The sequence below is a fragment of the Chionomys nivalis genome, chromosome 10 (assembly GCF_950005125.1).
Source record: "Chionomys nivalis chromosome 10, mChiNiv1.1, whole genome shotgun sequence".
In the NCBI taxonomy this organism is placed as follows: Eukaryota; Metazoa; Chordata; class Mammalia; order Rodentia; family Cricetidae; genus Chionomys; species Chionomys nivalis.
Genome location: NC_080095.1, coordinates 47,319,145 through 47,337,807, shown reverse-complemented (window position 1 = coordinate 47,337,807; position 18,663 = coordinate 47,319,145). Strand labels below are relative to the sequence as shown.

Genomic DNA, 18,663 nt, shown 5'->3' with positions numbered 1-18,663 from the left:
AAGGCCAGTCCTGTTTTCTAAGAGGTAAGTATCCACAGTATCTACTTAAACAGATCTGTGCCGAGAGGGTAGTTTTTCCACCCAGCCACTCGCCTGCACCCTCCAGCTTGGGATCTGGGTCCCCAGGCTACAGGGAAGAGTTCGGCACGGGAAGCTCATCTTGCGGCACTCTGATTGGCCAGTTCGCACTCCACTCATTGGGCTCCCGGCTCTGATTGGCCACGACGGCACCCCTCGGCCCGCGACTACTTTGTGTGCCGGGGTGGCGCGGCTGGGTCCTCCCGCTCAACTCGCCCCGCTGGCCGGTCTGAGGTAGCCCTTCGGCCCACGGCTCAGCAGCGCGGGCGCCAGGATCCCAGAGTGCGAGCGGGTAGGAAGCATTCCAGGGAAAAGCCTCTCCCTTCCTTCTCTCGTACTCAATAAACTTCCGCCTCCGAAGGGCTGTGGCAGCTGCGGCCCGGGGAGGCCGGGCTTCGAACTCGGGCTCTTTGCAGGGGGTCTTCGCGTAGTGATGGAGACCGAGCCCGCAGGGTAGCCGGACCGCCCAGAGCCGCCGTGGCAGCGGTGTCATCGTGTGCTCGTGCTGCAACGGATGAGCAGCGAGAGCACCCCGAAAAGTAGCGCGGAGCCCGCCTGAGCTCCAGGGCGACGGGCTTGGCCGCCAGGGCGCAGGGAGCGTCGTTCCCTTGAGTCGCCGGCCCTCAGGCGGTCTAAGGCCAGTGTGCACCGGAGCCCGAGCCCGCGCGCGGCCCCTGCCCCGCTGGAACTCGGGTCCCGCCGGGGCCCGGGGATGCTGCAGCTCCGCTGTCCACCCGCACAGAGGAAGGGACGGGGAGGAGCCTGTGCACATGCCAGGGTCGCTGGAGGAGGCCGCGGCCGGCGCATGCGCGCCCTCCCCCAGAAGGCTGGGACGCCGAGGGGCGCGCGCCCCTACCCGCGCGCGCACGCTCGCTCGCCCGCCCGCCCGTTCGCTCGCGCCGGCCGGAGGCTTCCCCGCCTGCGCTCCGGGTCGGAGCCACTCCGGCGCGTGCGCGCGTGGTCTCGGGCCGACCCGAGTGGCCGGGTTCCCTCGGCTCCCGGCCCCCCGCCGCCCCCTCCCGGCTCCCAGCCAACCCGTTCCTCCCTTTCCTCACGGAATGGGGCCGGCGCTGCTCGGGGTCGCGCGCCCTGGACCCGGCTCGCGCTCGGTCTCGCGCTGTCAGCCGCTGCCTGGCTCGCGCCGCCTTGCGCTTTCCCTCAGTCAGTGGCGCCGAAGGCTCCGTTAAGCGGCGGCCGCGGTTCCTGTTTCCGTTTCTTCCTCTCCCTTCAGTCGGGAGTAGCATCCTCCACCCCGCCACCCCTCCCACTCTCCCGGCGCGGCCAGCTGCGGCTGAAGGCAGTGGCGGTGGCGACGGGGGACGGCGCCGACCGCCTCGCTCCCGCCTCGGGTAAGGGGGCGTTAGGGAGCCGGGCCCCGCGCGCCGCGGGCTCCAGGACGGGGCGGGCGCGGGCTCTGCGGAGCCTGGGCTCCGGGCGCTCCTTCCTCCTCCCGCCGACCCCAGGCCTGTTGCTGCAACTGCTGCTTGCTGCTGCTGCTCATCCCTCGGCCCCGGGAAAAGTGGGGAGGGAGCCCCCGAGATGCCCCGGCGGTGCCTCGGCTCGGGGAAGGGTGAGGGGCGCCCGTGGCGTCTTGCATCCCGGCTCAGGGCAGGGTCCGGAGCCCGGGACCCGAGGGATGGGGGCGGGGAGGGAGGTGTCCCTCAGCGCATCTCTGCACCTACCGTTCCTCTCCTTCACCCCCCGCAGCCGGGTCCCCGGTCAGACCGTGGGAAGGTGGGCTCCTCTGCTTTGCGGGGTTTCTGTGTGGACTTCGGGGGGCTGGGAGTCGGAGTGAACCTGCACAAAGATCCGCTGAGGCTGGGCAGTTAATGGCTTGGGTGCCTCGGTAGCCCCCTTTCCTTTGATCTGCAAATGACAAGCTGGCGGCTCTTGGAGTGTCTCAACTTATTTGGGAAGGTTAAATGAGTCATCTCAGTTCAGCGAGGTCTGTCCTGCTGGAGTTGAGGGTTTTTTTCCGGTGGCAGCACCTGTTCTCTGGACGTGGGCATCGCAATCACCAGAGACGTATTTCTTAAGTTAAATGGCATTGTCATGGTTAAGGTTTAGCACCCTGGTGAGCTTTTAGTATTTTGTCTTTAAACATTGTTGAGGCCTTGGAGAACAGCAAGGAGATTGGTGTTTTTCGGTTTTGTGTCTAGTTTTGCACGTTACTTTTAAGGAAACATAAGGTGAACCCAGGAAAACTATACCCTCCAGTAGATCACTCCGAATTTAGAGGTTTCAGGGAATAAAATGCAACGCAAGTTTTATCAGCTTAAGAGTTAAATTTATCACAACTCACTGACTTAACTTTGACTTTGCTCCGCAGAAACTCTTAAGTAGGTCTTAGTTTTCTTGCTCTTCCTGGGGGTTTAGTATTTATTTATTTTCTTGATTAAAGTTCTATCTTATATTCATACTGCCTTTAAAGGTTGTATCACATAGGAAGCGTTTTAGGAGAGAAATCGTATACTGAAGCAAAGGAGTAAGATGTTACTTTTCTTTAAGGCAGCCTAGAAGTCTGTGCCAATAATACGGTCCTCCACATTGCTGTCTCTGTGAAATAAGAAGTCTTAATTACAAATACTGCAGTGTCTTAGCACATACAAGCATTTGAAATTACAGGCCGGTTAAAAATGTAGGGAACAAGAGATGAATAGACTATAAGGAGCCTACAAGGGTGGTCTGGAGGCATGGGTTTTCCGTTTGCTCTTCTATAAATCGAGAATTCTGTTTGAGTTGAAGAGCTGAGCAGCTGGAATGAGACTTGCATAAATTGCAGGAACGTGCAGAGATGTCTTTGATCAGATAGTGAGTTAATGTGAAGGGTGACTTGTGATCTACTAGGAGAGTGATTCAAAATAATTTACATATGGTACACTACAGATTGTATTTTAAGGATTTTTAAAAAAATTTAAAGTCATTTGAGGTTGTTTTCCCTACATATCAGTTCTATTTAAGGTGTGTAGAACTGAGCCCAAGACAAGCATTCTGGTTATATAACACAGTCTTTTAAAAAATAAATTCTAAGCAGCCTTTTTTAAATAAAAGGAATAACAATGTCCTCAAAAGTGATGAATTTTGAAATTTGCTAGTGGGTTACAAAAATTTGTTTCTTGTTTTGTTTTTTTAAATGCAGTTATTTTAGGTTGGTCTAGAGGGGGAGCTAGTGCCAAAGCAAAGTGTAGCTTAATAGTTATTTGAACTTAAAACATCTAAACCAGATTTGTATGATCAGGAAAAGTGTACATTTTTAATTAAAATACCAGGGGCATTGAGGTGGACATATAAACCATATTTATTTATTATTTGTGGGTATATATCTTGGGTATTAGAAATTAGTCTTAAAAATCAGTTGTCATGAATAATAAAAGCAGGTGTGTAAGTTTCTTGAACTCATGTAAAATTTCTGGAAGTGTGTGCTAAAACTTGAGTATGTTGTGACATTTTCTTACTCCTCTTGTGCGGTGCCTTAAAAGTGAAAATGTGTCCTTGACCCTTTGTGCACATTGAGTGTTTTTGCTTTATTAATCCATATTCCCTATAAAGTAAAATAAAAAGCTCCAAGTTGAGTCTTGGATGGGCAGATACATCCGTTGTGTAGTGAGTTTTCTCTGTCAAAAATAGATAATTTCAGCAAGGAAATGGGCCCTTTGGGTAGCTGGACAGCAAAGTCTCAAGGCCATTTTGTAATCCTATAATATGATGTTGACTTTGTTTGAATATAGAATAGTTATTTTGTGATCTGTGGCATTTTTAATTTCTAAACTATAATGTGTTTGATTTGTTCTTTAGATCCACACAAAGAAATTGATAATGATGTGTATTTAAAAAATCATTAAAATATTTATTTTTCTCAGGATAGAGATTGAGCCTTTTGTTATTCATACTATTCACTTAAGTAAATAGAATCTTACTAGTGATAATTAAAAAATAGATTTATTTCCATGCAGTGCTTGTTATTGATTTATTTTATAAATTGCATGGTAAAAACATTTTGGTTTAAGTAAATGATAGATGCACACATTTTATAGCATACTTATAAATCTGGAAGTATTTCATTTTACAAATGCAAGATTTTAAAAAATTCAGTACATTTCTTCCTTAAAATTAGGAAACAAAAGTAAGATTGTAAGCAACTCTGAAAACAAGGAGTACTCTCTGTATTCACCCGTGCTTTTCAAAGGAGCATGGCAGGAGTAAGGATTGTGTAGGATCCCCTTTGGTTCTCTCAATCTACCACAAAGTATAATGGATTGCTGTGTGAATTGTTTTTTAATTTGCGATGAGACAGTGAAACATGTTTAGACACATATTTACAACTGATTTTTAAAGAGGCCTTTGAAAAATCCCCAAGAGACTAAAGAATTTATGTGATACTATACGTTTTCCTTCTAATAGAATATGGGTCAAACGGGCTGTGGAATGTCAATTTAAAAGTTATTCTCGTACATCACCAAATGCCTAGTGATAAAGAATTAGTTTCATTTAAGTTGTTTGTCTGTTTTCTTTTGTGAGGCAGGATCTTACTCTGTAGCCCTGGTTGACCTGGCAGGCACTAGATACAGCTCAGGCTGGCCTTGAATTTACCCTGCCAGCTTCTGGGATTATAGACCTGGGGCATTACACTTATTTATTTATTTTTCCTCAAGATGACTTTATTTGCCAGAACCTAGTACCTCACCCATGCTTTACTACTTGAAACAATAATTCTTTTTGCCAAAAATGACATTGTAAGGGGGAAATACTATTTAAACAAGATGCCAAATTTTATTAATACTTAGACCTAGATAAACTTGCCTAGGGTATAGATAGCACAAACGAGGGAATGTAGCTTAGTTGGTGGAGTGCTTGCATAACATGCATGAAGTATCAGATTTGATCATGATCCCTAGCACTGTATAAATGGGGTACGGAGTTAAAGGCAGGATGGTTAGAAGTTTAAGACTAGCTAGGGATATAGACACTGTCTTAAACCAACAAACAGAAAAACAAAACCAGGAAGACAAAAAAACAAACAAACAATAACCTTCCTCATAAACCAAATACAAACCATCAAACTAAACATATCCCAATGTTTATAAATGACTTGATTTTATACTTACTTTATATATTTCTAATACAATTGATAGTAAATTTAGCTAATTGGTAAAGATGGGAAATAATAGCTTTTCTACTAAATCTAGTATCTGGGACTTGGGAGCAGTTTCTGAAGACAGGAGGCTCAGAGAAGCAGAGGATTTTACTGGTTGATGAGCCTGTCTTTGTGTTTCCTTTTGTTTTATATGTCTGACTCTGTAGCCCAGGCTAGCCTCAAGTTTTCTGTGATCCTCACATGAGTGCTGGGATTGCAGTCATATGCCACCAGGTCCTGTTCTGTCTTTATCTTTAGGATGTATTTTTTTTTCTCTTAGGTTCATAGACTTTTAAGGTAAAATTTTAGTTGGTGGGTTGCATAGATTTGTTCTAATGACTTCAGTTTTTTTTTTTTTTGAGGCAAAGACAGAAGACCAGAATACCAGTTTGTGAAAATGACTGTAATTTAATTTGAAAAGGGTAATGGGATGGTGGTTATGTATCTCAGTGGTAGAACATGTGCTTAACACCAAAAACAGCAGAGAAAGGTATTATGGAATTAGAAAGATTGCCAGTTACATTATTCTATTTAAGACAATCTTCTAATTTCCTGGGATGCATTCTCTTGTCTCTCATATTATTTACTTTTTTGTCAGTAGAGTTCCTTAGTTACAAGGAACTGTTTTTTAAGACAATGAGTTATTTATTTTTGCATACCTCATTGCAGTAATACGTTGTAAAAAGCAAACCAGAACATGGAGATTCACTAAAGACAACCCAGTGTAAAATGAACAATAGTGTTCCCGGTCCCTGAGAGTTTACAAGGAGAGAGTGTTGGATAACTTGAGCCTTACTCATTTAGTATCAAACTGGTTCAGTTTAGTAGCAAGTGGTTACAGTTTTGATGTCTTGCTTTCTCTGAGTATTTCATTCATTCACAAATCAAATGTCAAAAGATTATAATTTTGAGAACTACTCAGAATCAACTAAACCATGGTAAACATTTTAGATTTTTTTTATTTTTTAATTTTTTGTTTTAGAAAGTTTAACAAAATTCTAGGGCTTATGTAGGTGGTTCCTGAAATTCTTAAGGCCAAAAAGCACTCCCTTGTCCTTGGTAAATTGATCCTTAAGGAATGGAGGGTTACTGAGTAACCCCAACTCTTACAGAATTACAGTTATCTTGACCTTCATTATCCAGATATTAGCACAGCTCGACAATGTATATAAATTGTCAGGTGTGGGTATAATCAATGATATGTTACTTTTAATTTGTAAGTATCTCAAGAGTACCGATGTTCTCAATACTGAATAAGTATTGTCTACTAAAAATGGCCAAGTGGTGATCTAAAGAAACCTGCTAATGTACAGTTATGTGCAGTTCTCTTAGTAAAAAAGATGGTATTAGTGCTTAACTGTAATGGCACAAAAATAAAATGGAAAATGGAATCAACAGAGATGCCCGTTTTCTAACAGTTTTAGCAGACCAGGTAGCAGGTAAGAATAACTCCTGAAGTCTGTAACTGTGCAGAGGATTAGAGCAGTGCAGATAATCCCCCAAATGAACTAATGATAAGCAATGCTTTTTAAAATCAAAAATTGTATGCAGATTTCCTTAGTGTATTTTTATTCAGTTTCTATTATTGTCTGCTTTCATTGCAAATGAAAGATTAGAAAGTAAGTTACCTATTTTGAGATCTGGAAAAGGAGAAGGACTTGACATATAGAAAAAAGCTTTCTGTTTATTCAGTGTCTTGCTTTGTAGCCACGCCACCTTTGAACTTGTGATCTTGCCTTTACCTCCTTCCTTCCTGGTGCTTGTACTACTAGTATGCACTATCCCACCCAAGTATTTATTTTAAAAAGTAAAAGAAAAAAATCCTTTTAGTTTTATTGAGATATAATTGGCAAAATTTACATATTTAATGTATATAATGTTATTGATATATATGTAAAATATAGAAAGTACTGCGGTAAAATATGTCACATAATTATGCTTTTATATTGTAAGAACATTTACAGTTTCTCTTGGCAGATTTCAGGTGTGTGCATGATGGCAATGCTAACTGCTACCATATGTGCATTAAATTTCTAGACGGTATTTGTCCTGCATAAAGCATGCTGCAGTGGAACTTTGTGCCCTTCATCCAGCATCTCTCCATTTCTTTTTTTGCCCTGAGTCCCTGGTACCTACCATCTATTTTCTGCTTCTGTGAGTTTGCCTTCTTAAAATCCCACATACAAATGAGGTCATCAGGCAGTGTTTGCTCTTCTGTACGTCACTTGTTTCACTTTGTCTGATGTTCTTCACGTTCATCTTAACAACATTGTAGAGGAGGCAGAAATTTAGTTATTCTTTTAGTGTTTCTTCCCCCTCTGTCTGGGTCTGAGAATTAAATTTACATTAAATGGATGAGTAGAAGAAACACATCCAAATTTATTTAATGCAAATCTTCTACACTGAACCCGCATGAGGAAACATCATAGAGACAGAGTGGAACACTTACATGGTCAGTTGGCAGGTTCTGAAAAGGTCTTTTTTGTACACAGTTCTCTTGGTTTCAGCTTACCAACTTTGTTAAGCATGTTGGCTTGCCTTTTAAGAACAGGGAAGGCATTTTTTTCACATGGGAATTTCATCTCCTGCATAAGAAAAAGATGGAAGGTCAGAGTGGTTTTCTTGCACCTGCTGTTTTTTAAGTGCTTTTAACTTAAAATTGCCAATGTACCAAAAAAGCTTATTTACAGATAGGATTTCCTTTTTAAAGTTTTCATATATATATATATGTTGTGTTTAAGAGTACATATAAAGCCAGAAGAAGGCATTGCATTCCCTGGAGCTAGAGTTACAGGTGGTTGTGAGCTGTTAAATGTGGGTATTGGGGATCAAGCTTTGGTCCTCTGGAAGAGCAGCAAGTGTTTTTAATTGTTGAGAACCTCTTCAGCTCCATCTTTTATAACATTTAAAGGCCGAATAAAGTAAGATAAATTTTATTCATTTATGCATGCACATATATTTTTGTCTCCACATGCTTGAGTTCAGCATAGAGAACTGGGTTGTAGCTCAGGTTGATTACTTTTGTCTAGTATTTATGAGGCTTTTGGTTCTATCTTCAATATTGCATAAGCAAAATAGTAACACACTTTTAATAACAAACTGAGAATTTAAAATGCTTGAAAAGAATTGGAACACATATAGACTTTTTCACTAAACAATGTGTTAACTATTTGCAAAGTGTTTACATTGTACTTGGTATTGTAAATAATCTAATCTATATAATTTAAAGTATATAGTAGTAAATTATAAAGTAGGGTTCTATGTATCCTACTGCAGGTTATATGCAAATACTGTGCCATTTTATATAAGGCACTTGGGAATCTGTGGTTTTAGTTATCTGTGGGAGGGGCTGTTTTAGAGCTAACCCACAGATGCTGAGAGACTGCAACATTTCTTTTGTTTGCTCTATCTTTTTCTTTTTTTCTGAGATGGTCTCACTGTATAACCTTGACCAGTCTGGAGGTCTCTATGTAGGCCAGACTGACCTCGAACTCCCAGAGTTTGGCCTGTGTCTGCCCTTGAGTGCTGGGATTAAAGGTGTGGGCCCCAAGACCCTTCCTGCGCAGGTGATTCACTTACCTGTTGGTGATTTCACCTAGGTTGGGTTCTGTGTTTTAGCTGTTAGAGATAATGCTTTATTTAGCCTTATTTCATGTGCATTGGTATAACGATGTCAGATTCTCTGGAACTAGAGCTACAGACAGCTGCAAGCTGCTATGTGGGTGCTGGGAATTGAACCCGGGTCCTCTGGAAGAGCAGTCAGTGCTCTTAATCCCTGAGCCATCCGGCCAGCCCCTTGCCCTACTTTTAAAACTGTTATTTGTGTTCCTGCTGTTGAGTTAGTTTCTTATCTACTGTGTTCCTTCTCAGTAATTTTATTATTCTTTTTTTTTTTTTTTTTTTTTTTAGAAAAAAATCACATTTATTTGGAGCTAATTAAGATTGCAATCTAGGAAGCTGGGTATGGTAGTGTATACCTGTCAGTACTGGAGAGACTCATAGAGGAGGGCCAGTGAGATAGACCCTGCTTCAAAATAACTAAATAAAAAACAAAAAATTATGAACTGGTAAAAATACAGATTTAAGGCAGTTTTGAAAATTTGTTTCACTGTTGCTGTCCCTTTCCCCCTCCCCCTTCTTTTTTAACTTTTATTGATTCTTTGTGGATTTCACATCATGCATTCTGAGCCATTCATCTCCCTGTCCCCTCACATCTACCCTCTGCCCTTGCAACCTTCCTCCATCAAAACCAAATTTAAAAGAAAACCCAAAACCAAACAAACTGAAGAAAGAAAACAAAAACAAAGAAAAAAAGGAAGAATCTTGTATTGAAAGCTTTAGTGTGATCTGACCAGACAGTTCACCTTTCAGTCTGTTCGTCTTTACTTGCAAGTATTCATTACCATGAGTCTGGCTCAAAGGCTTTGGTTTCTGCTACATCAGATGATGAACAGGCTGTTACTGGGGTTTCTCTTGGTTATCCTGTTGCCGTCTCCTGTGTCATGGAGACCTTGCTGTTTAGGATCTGTAGGTTCATCGCCTTCACATGCTCCAACAGTTTGTAGATTCAGTGGTTGTTGGGGTGGGCCAACTCATAGTCATGGTGGTAGCCAGGTTGGTCAACTTGCTAGTACTACCTGGATGAGCTCTCTAGTATTGCCTTGGTTAGCTCACTTAATACAGCCTTCAGCAAGGGGCAGGGCCGGTTCTTTTGCTCTCAGACCCTCAAATCTGGATTCCCCTCACTCATATTACCAGGGCTAACTCTACTGTTTTTCAGGTCCCTCTCTCCCAATTGCTGTAGGTGTTATATGGGGGTGGGGTGGGGGTAGGGGAGTCAACTCTCATGCCCTCAGGCATGTGACCCCAACAACAGGGTCAGCTCCAGTGTGCTGCCTAGGCAAGGTGAGGTCTGCTTTCCTGTGCGTTGTAGCTGGTATAGGGCAGGGCTAGTTCTCTCACTCTTATGACCCAGAGCCAGCTTGCCTTTTCTTTTCCACTTCCCCATCTGCCTTTCTCCTTCCTCTCTGCTCCTTCTTTTCTCTGTGCTTTGTTGTTCAGACTGGCCTTGAACTTGCAATCATCCTATCTCACTTAGCCTTCCTCAGCCTCTTGGAGTGCCTGGCCTGCATTTAGTGTTTTGATTGAATAAAGGGTCAAAGGAAACCAAAAAAGTTAGATACTGATGTTGGCCATGTGACTAAATGTATTAACTAAGGCAAGCCTTTATCCTCTTGGGCGTCTGATTTTTTTTCTCTCTCCACGAAATGAGTTTGTAGCATGAATTCTAATTGGTCCTAATAATAAAAATCCAGAGTCAGATATAGGAGTTAATGCTGAAGATCAGAGAAGCACAGAGGCAAGCCACTAGAGAATTCTCTTACCTCTACCAATGCTCAGACTGAAGGGTGATCCTGTCCTCAGACTGCATCTCCAGACTGCAACTGTCTGCACCAAACCAAACCTCAGACTGCCATGAGCTCCTGTCTCCTTCCACCTTACATTTCTCTCTCCACCCAGCCATATCACTCCTGTCTCCACTTCCCTAGTGCTGGGATTAAAGATGTGTGATAACAAGTGCTGGGGTCACTTTTGTGTGAGCTCTGTTTCTCTTTTAGACAAAACTCAATCTTATGTAGCTCTGAAATAATAGAGATTACTCTGCTTCTGTGTCCTGAGTCCTGGGATTAAAGGTGTGTGCCAACACTCCATGGGCTCTAGTGGTTTAGCTCTGCACTATGATCTTCAGGCAGGCTTTATTTGTTAAAACATAAACAAAATACCACTACATGAATTGTTTTACTTTTAATGCTATTGTCTGGTTTTCAAAGCTAGGTAGATACTCTCTGACCTTTTCCTTAACTGTATCTTAACTCTGTAACTACTATCCTTAAATATAGTCATATTCTGAATAATATTTGAAAAACAGGCCATGTCTACTATGGTCCTAACATCACATGCTAACATGTTGAAACCCATCCTCTACCTTCATGGTAATAAGAGGTGTAGGGACTTTGCAGAGTAAGGTTAGATGAGAAGGCCAGCACTCTAGAATGTGATTAGTGCCAAGGGAACCTATTCATTCTTTCCACTAGAGAGATTTTATGGCTGGTGAGATGGCTCAGAGGGTAAAAGGACTTGCTTCACAAGCCTGCGTTTAAACCCCCAGATTCCTTAGTGGAGGGAGTAAACCAACTCCTGAAAATTATCCTCTGGCCCCCACGTGTGTACCTTGGTGCACACGCACACACACACACACACACACAAATAATAATAGTAAAAGAAGGTGCCATCTGTGTATCAGATCCAGCCCTCACCAGAGATCAGATCTGAGCCTTGATCTTGGATTTTGTATTGTCCTGAATTAGGATCAACACATTTCTGTTCTTCATAAATTGCTCAGTATCAAGTATGTTGTTATAACATCCTGAACAGATTAAGACATGCTGTACAAGAGGATTCAGCAGTGAATAAATTTGGGGCTGGTTGGAATTAGCATCATGGGCAATTAAACATTTTCATGGGTATTATTTTAGTTCATGTGCATAGTTCTGAGAACAGTTAATGCTTTTTTTCTCCCTCTTTTCTCCCTTCTGAGATAGGGTTTCTGGCCCCGTCTGGTCTTATACTTACTCCTCCTTCCTTGCCTCTTGAATACTGGACTTGCAGGTGTTTACCACTGTGTTCAAGAATAGGGTACTATGATTGTGAAGAGGAGAAAAAGACGGTGTTGCTCTGTGGGTAAAAGGCAGAATGTAACAGTTTTAGCTTAAATTTGTGCCAACCTGGGCTCAAAGTGGTCAGGTGGGATTGGCTGTTTTTCAAAGAAGAATAAAAGCATGGCTATTTCAAGGGAAACAGACCTAGAGCAGAAATGATAGGTTAACAAGCTAAGACAAAGATGCTTATATGGGTGACTAAAAAAATAGGAGTGCGTATGCATGCCTATGTGTTATATAAGTATGTCTGTAACAGGAGTGAGCACCACACTTGAGTATTTTCCATGCAGTATGAAAAAGAGGATGCTGAATAACTAGAGAAATTTAAAGATCACAGTACTATAATTATTTTCAAATATTTAGTAATTTGACTCAGAAGCCTTCAGGACTTATTGTAATATTGATAATAGTAGGAAGTATGGATGTAGAATTATTGGAATTTATTTTTACCCAACATTGTAGAATACATGAGTGGTAACCCACAGAGCAGACCTCTGTGGAGGAGGGGGATATAGTTATAAATATATTTTAATGATGCTCTTATTATAACAGCATAAGAAAAATAGTTTCATGTTTTATAGTCATACTTTTTGCTCGTGTTATTTCTAAATTAGGTAAACCACTTTATGATAACCAGAAATATCCCCAAATCAAAACAATGTTTAATGTATGAAGATTTGTCACTTCTGACAATATTATAAAAATTGCGTTAAGATTCTTAAGCAGTTGTAAAAGTTGGATCCCAGTGCTTTTAGCAGTGACAGCATTCTAGGAATAAATGCAGTGTTTCCTAAAGGAACTGTGAGATGCTCTTTTTGGTATATGGTATGCCAACTTATTCTAAAATGACCTACTGAATTGAATACATGTACATGACTAAGACCTCACTGTGTCATCAGAAAAAACCCCAATATAAAAGTAGAGACCCCGCTTTCTATACTTTTCAGGCCATCAGAATATCCCCCCCCCCAATTTAGTAATAATCCCAGGTTTGTAATCCCAAAAGGTAGGAGGCTGAATCAGGATGATTGAGTTCAAGGCTAATTAAGGCTACACAGTGAATTCCTGGTCAACTTTAGCTACATAGTGAGCGCCAAGGACTAGGAATGCCATGTAAGTGATAAGAGTTTTTGTCGGGCATAGTCAAGGCTATGACTGAATTTAATTCACAGCACAAAAGAGAAAGACCTATCGTGTTCTCCCAGGGAATATTTGTTTTCAGTAGTAATAAGTGCACAACTGTTATATGATACAGCCATTTATAAATTTGGAATTCCTGCTCTTGATACATTTCTTATTAAAATAGATGTTATGAGTTAAGATTTTGTTTTGTTTTTGAGACAGTGTCTCACTATGTAACCAACTTTGATTCTTTTGCCTCAACTTCCCAACTACTGGGATTATAGGCAAGTGTCATCATGCCCAGATATGCCAAGTTCCTCCTTTCTTTATGCCTCCCCTCTCTATCCTTCTGATTTTGACAAGGTCTCACTACTGTGTAGCCCAGGCTGGCCTGGAATCATCTATGTAGATTGTTGTTGGATATTTATACACTATGTGAAACTGCATTGCTGTGATTGGTTTAATAAAGAACTGGATGGCCAATAGCTAAGCAGGAGGTGTAGTTGGGAATTCAGGCAGAGAGAGAGTGAGCAAGGAGTAGGAGATGAATCTAGGCACGTGAGTCCCAGGAGACATGGAAGAAGCAGGATATGCGGCACATGACAGATTGTAGATTAATAGAAATGGGTTAATTTAAGTTAAGAGCTAGTTAAGAACAAGCCTAAGCTATGGACTGAACTTTCATAACTAATACCTGATGTGTCTTTATTTGGGAGCTTGCTGGTGGGATAGAGAAAGACTTGTTACAGTAGACCAAGCAGGTTCTGAACTCGCAAAGATCTCTTTGTTTCTGCCTCCCTAGCGCTGGGATTAAAGACATGTACCATCATGCCAGCATCTTTCCTCTTATCCCACACTGCCCTTAAATTTACTATATAGAAGAGGATAAATTTGGGTTTATCCTCCTGCCTTCATCTCTGAGAATTGAAATTACTGGTGTATGCTACCAAGCTCATTTTATGACACTGAGCCCAGTTTTTGTGGTACTGGGAGTGGAATCAAGAGCTTTGTATATGTTAGGCAAGCAGTCTACTAACTGAGCCATATTCCCTGTTAAATGTTTCTTGAGAAATCAAATAGAACTTTTATACATTTGCAAAGCAGCAAAGCAAAACAAGAATCACATTAAAGCAAAAGTTTTATAACAGCAAAAATTAGCTGGGACAATATACAATAGAAAAGAAACAATGTCATTACCTTAGATCAGACATAGAAAGCTGATTTTGAAAGAATAGCAATTAGATTAAATACACTGAAGAATTGTGAACACTAAACGAACAATTAATTAGAGAATATTCTGTTAACTAGGAGAAATGATACACCCTGTAATTTCAGCTGGTTGGGAGGCTGAGGAAGGAGGATCATGAATTTGAGGCTAGCCTAGGCAACATGTGATGATGCAGACTTGGTTATTAAGAGAGAAAAAGATTGAGAGCAAAAGAGAGAGATTGTAAAATACTAATACAGGTTAGAAGTTCTTTTCCTTTTTTTTTTTTTTTATGAGGTCTGTTTCAAACCCTTTCTAGTAGCTGATCATGGTGTAGTGCAGGCCTTTAATCCCATGACTTGAAAGGGAGAGGCAGAGACAGATCTCTGAATTTGAGCCAGCTTGGTCTACATAATAAGTTCCAGGATAACCTGGGTTACCTAGGATGAGACCCTGCTAACAAACAAGCAAGCAGAAAGCAAAAACAACCCCCCAAACACTATAGTATCTGATTCTAGCATAATGCTCTTAGACATTGAAGGTTGATCCAGTTACCTACCTATTTTGGTTTTGAGTAAAGAGGTTAAGACCATCCCTGCCAAGGGATGTTCTCTTTTTACCTTATGCTCACTTTTTTTTGCTTCTAGGAAGTTCTATCTGTCCGTCTTTCTGTCTGTCTGTTTAGAGATAGGGTTTCACTATGTATCCCTGGTTGTCCTGGAACTTACTTTGTTTACCAGGCTGGCCCAGAACTCACAAAGATCTGTCTGCCTCTGCCCCCCTACTGCTGGTATTATTTCTTCTGCTTGTTAAAATCTGTAAGTCCACTGATTAATTTGTCATTTTAATTTCATTTTCCTCAAGTATCTTTAATAGCATAAGATGAAAAATCTAAACCTTCCCATTTGTTCATCCTTTCCATCATTTCTAGAGAGAGGGACGGCTTGTCTTTCTTCACTGCATTTTGTTTCCTTCTCACTGAAACTATCCCCGCTGTTGCTGCCAGTGACTTTAATTTCCAAATAGGGACTTTGTAGAAATCTTGCTTTGTATTTTGAGTTCTGCCTTTTTTCCTCCTGCATTCTTCTAACTTTGTAGCCTTCTTATTTCTTCTATGGAATATAACAACTCCTCTGTTCATTTACAAGGCTAACTTGTTGCATTTGATGTACACAGTTTTGCTTTGTCTAGTTTCCTCAAAAAAAAAAAAATGAGTAGTGTGTGTTACCTCATGCATATGTGCAGGAGCTCTCAGTGGCCACAGGAGGGCATAGGATCCTCTGGAATCGGAGTTAAAAGTAGTTGTGAACTGTCATGTGGGTGCTGGCAACTGAACCTTGGTTCTCTGAAAGAGCAATTAAGTGCTCTTAACCACTGAGCCATCTCTCCAGCCCTCAGTTTCTCTAGTTACTTTTCCTTGGAATGGTATTTGTTCCTTTAGCTTTAATGACAACATTATTTTTCAGATGCCTCCAATACTCTTAAGCTCCCAACGTCCGTTTCCAGCCTGAAGTTGCCATATGATTGTCATTTCCACCAAACTCAACATGACAGCATTTGAATTTTCTTTGTTCCAAAATGTATTTTTCCTCTTAGCTTTCCCTTTTCTATTATTGATTTATTCTTCCCATTTCCCAAACTTGAATTCTGAGTCATCTTTGAGTGACTCAGATCTTTTGTGAATGAATAAGAATAAAAGGGGAATCAGATCCATTCTGCTATGAAACAACTGTGTATTCTGTTACTACAATGTTTCTCTACTTCATCTGCTCTTTTCTTTCTGTTTCATATTTAATATGATGACTCAGATTCTCATTACCATTAATATAAATAATTATAGTTGATAATTGCTGTGCTAGAGGGAGAGAAGGCAGAGAATTTTCTTTTTTATGTAAATGTTTGATGTATGTACTTGGGTGTATGTATGCTTGCATCTGTATGTACAGAAGTGTTTGTGTGTTTGTCTTCTCAAGAATGACATGGGTGGGTTCTTCCTCAATAGCTCTCCATCTATATACTGAGTGAGGGCCAGTTATTGAACCTGGAGCTCTTTATTTTGATCAATCTGACCAGCTTGTTTCAGGAATCTACAATTTCTGTGTGCTGGGATTATAAGGGACTGCATGCCTACCTGGCTTTTTGTGAGGTTTCTGGGGATCCAACTCTGGCTCTCATACTTATGAGGTAGGAACTTGAACAACTGAGACTTCTTTCCAGCCCCTTCTCTCTCCTTTTGAGGCAAATTCTCACTGTAGACAATATTTCTCCTGCTGCAGTTTGTGGTGAGATTATAGGTATGTGCCACCACACCTGATTCCAGAGGTACTTTCATTAAAGTGTGACAAGTAGGAATTGTAACATTAAAGAAATGACTAACTCCTTAGAAGTATATGACATGAGTTAACTCCTGACTTAATCCTACTACAGCTGTGTTTCTTTTCCTGATGTTGTATGCCAGACTGTCTTCAGATATTGGTTAAAGTATTTGAATGAACATGTAAATGCAGAGTAGCACAAAGTGACATGTATCTTATTACCTAATGAAAGTAGAGCGACCCAATGTAAACAGTGGGAAGTAAGTGCTGCCTGCTGTGAAGACTTAAAACCGGACTAAAATTTATATTGCAGGCTATTTCGAAGGTTCCCAATTACTTGGAGAGGAAATCTTGAATGTGCAACTACTCTTAGTCTATTTATGTGTGGTTTTCTTTCACTTCAGTCTCGTTTCACATGTTTGCACTGATCTTTATACTAATAAACATCAGTATTCAAACTGAAGGTCATACAAGTAGATAGACCACTTATTATTTTTGCTTCCCTGGAGAAACAAAACATTTTGTACTTTTACAATAGGAAACATTAAAAACACTTTAAAACAGTTTAAACAGAAAGATAATTTATTTGCTACATAAATAGGAAGAATAGTGTTATATTGATCCAGGAACACTCAGATCAAGAAATTTAGATACTTTTAGTGTACTTTCCATTTTCTGGCTTCATTTCTTTCTGGTCTTACTTTTATGGTTATGTTAGAAAGCTTCAACCATGAGGAGATGCATAGCTTTAGACAGCCGAGCACTTAAAAGGTCTGTCCCATGGCTCACCATTGTAGGTAATTGTCACTGCATTATAATTAGAGCCACATAAGTGAGAGTCCCCCCCCCCCCGCCAAAAGGATGGATATATGTGATTCAGCAAAAACAATCTCTAACATTATAGATCCACACGGAGAAAGGAAGGTATAAAAGGGAATGGCAGACACAGAGACAGGGAAATGCCTGCTTGTAGGGGAGAAAGGAAGGGAAAGTACCAGTTAAGAATTTTCTCTGGGGCTAGAGAGAAGGCTCAGTGCTTACTGTCTGCTGCTCTTCCGCAGGACCTGAGTTCAGTTCCCAACAACCACATCAAGTGGCCTATAACTTACTCTAACTCCAGGGCATTGGATTCTCTTTTCTGACCTTTGGGCAGCTGTGCCCATGTGCACATACTCCCACATGGACACACAGGCTTGTGCATGATTAAATGTATTTTAGAACAAGTAATTTACTCTGGTAAATTATTAACTTGTATTAGCATTTCTTAATAGTGTAGGTTCTAAATTTTATATATTGTTGAGTATGTATGTGTGTATGTGTGGAGTGTCTGAGGCAGGAGATTCATGAGATAGAGGCGAGCATAGTATGCTCTATGCTACTCAGGCCAATCTGGGCTTCTTGAAAAATCGTGCTTCAAAAAAACGAAGAAAATAAAAACAAAAATATACCAAGACACTAATAAAACAGAACAAAACATTGCCTGTATGATTCATTGACTTGACTTTTGCTCAGATATTTATTCTGTCCTTTTACTTTCTTCTATTTCCTTGTTTTCTTTTCTATTATTTTTTCCTTTTTATTTTTCAGTACTTTTGTTTTGTTTTGCCTGTTTCTGAATTTTGTAATTGTTCTTTTTCTCTCTACTATAAAATTCTCCTTTTTGATTATTTATTAGCATATAATTAATAATAATAAAATCAATTTTAATGTTTGCATATGTATACGTAATATATTTTGATGGTATTTACCCCCCTTTTCCCTATCATGTATTGCTTTTCTACTCCGGCTAGTACCTCTTCTCAACTAGCCCCTTCTACTTTCATAACTTTTATTTATTTATTTTTTTGGATCCAGTGTGTTTCATTAGGGTTGTTTACAGTAGCAAGAGTACCTTACTACTGAACAAAATGTCTCTCCTACTCACATCAGCCTTTGAGTAGTTTGCTTCATAAAAAGTTCACTAAGCGCCCCTCTTTCTTCCACAACAGGTTGTTGATGGGTCCAGATCGTGTGCAAATAATCAACCACTGAGTTTGAGTACCACAGTCATATTTTTAGAAGTCACTTACACCACTCCCTCTCCCCTCC

At 40.8% G+C, this 18,663-nt stretch overlaps 1 protein-coding gene across 3 annotated transcripts in view; it reads left to right on the top strand.

Moving 5' to 3' along the window:
- The first annotated feature begins 274 nt into the window (after positions 1 to 274).
- Positions 275 to 18,663, top strand: part of Fut8 (fucosyltransferase 8) — a 236,883-nt gene continuing 218,494 nt past the window's right edge. For 2 of the 3 annotated variants that reach the window (XM_057782921.1, XM_057782922.1), the window contains exon 1: positions 952 to 1,427. The gene's annotated coding sequence lies outside the window, so the exon portion shown is untranslated. Of the gene's footprint in view, positions 371 to 951; positions 1,428 to 18,663 lie in introns of those variants that run through there. The other variant, XM_057782923.1, reaches the window with a different exon arrangement.